The sequence below is a fragment of the Notamacropus eugenii genome, chromosome 5, assembly GCF_028372415.1.
Source record: "Notamacropus eugenii isolate mMacEug1 chromosome 5, mMacEug1.pri_v2, whole genome shotgun sequence".
NCBI classification, from domain to species: domain Eukaryota; kingdom Metazoa; phylum Chordata; class Mammalia; order Diprotodontia; family Macropodidae; genus Notamacropus; species Notamacropus eugenii.
This window is the reverse complement of record NC_092876.1, coordinates 5656947-5660597: the sequence shown is the minus strand read 5'-3', so window position 1 is coordinate 5660597 and position 3651 is coordinate 5656947.

The following is a 3651-nucleotide window of genomic DNA, read 5'->3' as shown; positions in this document are numbered from 1 at the left end:
TGACTGAGGAGAGAGAGCCAGCTTAGGGGAGTTACTAGGTTTGACTCCATGCTTGGAACAGGATTCTAGGTGCCAGAACCCGGGACAGTCTGTTGCCTACCTACACATCAGCTCTTTCCTCTGCCCAAAAGGGGGCACTTCCTGCCTGGCGTATTCTCTCTTACTCCCAGCCTTTAAGCTTCCAAAACCTACAGCCTGGCAGTTTGTAGGGCAAGATCAGGATGATGACTGGAGATCAGGCCCATTCAAGGGCACCAGTGTCACTCTGCGGATACCCTCTCCATGAGGTGTGGAGTTTCTGGGCTAGCTAGAAAGGCTCTTTCCATAGAATGGATGGGGAAGTTGGTGAGCTAGCTTCCATGAAAATGGATGAAGAATGAGGAAAGTGGTGAGCCAGTTTGTAGAAGAAAGCCTAGGAGGCAGGAAGTTGGGAGAGGATGACGATTCAGAGTGGTGGGAACAATTGAAGGCACAATCTGCCAAGGAAAGGGGGACAGCTTGGGACCCAAGATAACCCTGGAGGCTTTGTCTTGGCAAGGACAATGATTACTCCTCAGAAAAGAGAGGAGGGGCAGTCCAAGTAATTGTTTTTACAGCAAGATGACAGTCTTCCAAGGGCTTCAGTGTCATGTGGGGCCAATGCTTTAGCATGGGCTTGATTGGATGAAATAGGGTGAAGGCATGCTAAGAAAGGTTGGAAGGCAGTGATGGAAATATTTCAGAGAGCTGCTGTGGGGAGTGAGATTATGAATGAAGCAGAGTTGTCAAGGAGGAGAGAGTGCTAGAAAGCCTGTTCAGTGCTTAGAAGATGGGCAGCAGTTGAATGTGAATAAGAGCTTTCTTTCCACTGACTCCCTTTCCATCATATTTTCCATGCCATCTCCTTCACAGGGGCCATCATGTCAGTTTCAAGTCATCCAGAGGAGAGTGGAAGTGGATTGAATTCAGAGGAAGAATTCCTTTTGCTTCCTTCACTCACTTTGCCACCTCAGTTTGTCCCTGGACATTTGCAAGACTTGGAAGAGGCCCTCCTGTGTGCTGACCTCCCAACTGCCTACCAGACTGAGGACAGTAAAGGAAACAGCAGCAATGACAGAGGTGGTGCCAATTCTGTTGACAGCAGACATGATGCCAGTGACGATGGCAGGCAGGATGTTCGTGCCAGTGAAGACTCCAGCAGTGGCTATGGTGAGTATGGAGCATGGACTTCAAGGGGAGCCTTGAGGAGGTCTCAACTTGTTGGGAATATCTTTTCTATGGAGGGGGAGAGGGCCCATTTTGGGAAAGGTTAAAAGTTGGCAAAGGTGAAATGTTTGCCGTATTTCAAAACTGCTTAAAGGAGGTATTCCTTCACTTGAAAACTAGGCACTTTTTGCCACACGATTGTGTTCCCTTCTGGAGATTGCTCCAGTGTCCTCTCCTTCCCAACGATCCATCTTCCACTTTTTCTCCTTCCCAGGTCAACCGCAAGAACAAGACATGTCCAGCGCTTGCTGCCCCTTTCACAGCATGCATGCTCACTTGGAAGTCAGCTGCAGAAAAGCTGCCGAGAGAAGTGGGACAATGAACCAAGTGAAAGCAAAGGCAGATGAAGTGCACACAGAGTGCGAAGCCAGATGTCAATGGAACGATCCTGAAGCACTATGTTCCCGCTCCATTTTCGAGGAAGATGTCCCCATGTGGGCAGCAGGTCACCTAGAGATCAGTGGAGGTGAAGGGAGTTCTGATAAAGGACTCCTCCTGGAACCTGTGTTTGTCCTTGGAAAACTGGAAGATTTGGAAGGTGCCCTTTTCTGTCCCAACCTCCAATTTGACTCTGAGGTATGCAAGAGGGATTCAGGCTTGGCAGGTTGGCTGCTGCCAGAACAGCATCGCAGCTGCAGCTCCTTGGCTGCCCTTTGCCATTGTGTGGTCAGCTGGGGCTCCCCTGCTGCCACTTTCCAAAGTCTGGAGGAAGCCCCAGGCAGCCCATGTGCACTCAGACTCAAGAAACTGCCAGTGACCAGCGCAGGTGATGGTGAGGTCCCTTTGGACATTTGCATGGAGAGCTTTCCCTTGGATTCGCTTCCCCTGTCTCTGCACCTGCTCTTTTTCCCTAGTTGGGAGCAGGACGCAAGGGGCAGACAACAGACTGGGGAACCAAGAATCAGGGCAACTCTCTGGCGTGTGCCTTCTTCAGGCACTTTGGAAGGCCATGAAAAATTCAAGGAAAGGTCAAGAACCTCTGTCTTCCAAACCCAAATGTAAAAGAAGCACACGCGGCCCATCGACACAGAAAAGTCCTTTGCCCAAGGAAGAGATAAGAGGTTCCGACGCTATGATGTTGCAGAGGAGGAAGATTCTTTGCAAAGCTACTTGGCAGATTGTGATGATAAGCCCAACAGGTTGACTGACTTATCTCCCTCCATCATGCTTTCGACAACGATTGTTGGTTATTTCAGATGATAGTTTGGGAGAGAAGGGGAGTGGGGGGAATATTGGCAAATATTCTGGAGATGGAGAAAAACAACACTTCAATCAAAGCGATTTCCAAGAACGGTACGATCTCTGTACGGAACATTGTTTCACCATTTTCTGTGTATGTTTCTAACACCAACCTAAAGCATATGAATTTATCCTTCAATAAATATTAATAAAGAATATCGATAAATGCTATTGCCCTGCGTATTGCTCTCCTACTCTCTCAAAGTGATTTCCAAGGATGTCCTGTAGAGTAAGATTTATTTCTATACCCAACTGAGTGTCGATATTATTCCCTCTTTGAGTCAATTCTGATTAGAGTATGATTCCCCCTCTCTTCTCACCTCTGCCATCTTTTCCTCTAATATAAAAGCTCTTTCCCATCTTCATTTATGACAGATAATTTACCGTATTCTGCCTCCACCTTTCCACTTCTCCCAATGCATTCCTCCTTCTCATCCCTTAATTTTATTTAAAGTGAAATTTTTAAGGTGCATAGCTGTCTTCTTTCTACCCCTGGCACACTGGCTACACTCTCTCAAAAACCAATGTTGCCAACTGATTCTTTTTGAAATCTACCCAGTTAGCTAAACAAGTTGTGATAGATGATTATGAAGGAAATTATGACGTTCTGTGCTATAAGAAATGATGAGCTCAAAGATCTGAGAAAATCGTGCAAAATATTCCATGAAATAATGAAGAGTGAAATGAGCAAAAGCAACAGAACCGCATATGTAGAAACAGTGTTGTTGTTCTAAGAATGACTTGGAGGGGTAACTAGGTCATGCAGTGGATAGAGCACTGGCCCTGGAAGGATGAGGACCTGAGATCAAATCTGGCCTTAAACATTTGTCACTCACTGTGTGACCCTGGGCAGATCCCTTTATCCCAATTGCCTCACTCCTCCCCCTCCCCCAAAATAGAATGACTTTGAGTGAATAATTTATATTCACCTTCTGAATACCCAATTTAACTATTAAGGCCATGTGAAGAAAGGCCATCTGCATCCAGAGTAAGACCTGATAAATAGAGGTATGTATAGAATAATTTTCCACATATATATTTATATATGTATGTTCATAAATATATTATATTCATATATTACATATATACATACATACATATATGCACCTGTTTGTGTCTAATGGTAGTCATATTTAGTGTGAGGAGGAAAGAAAAAAGGAGAAAATA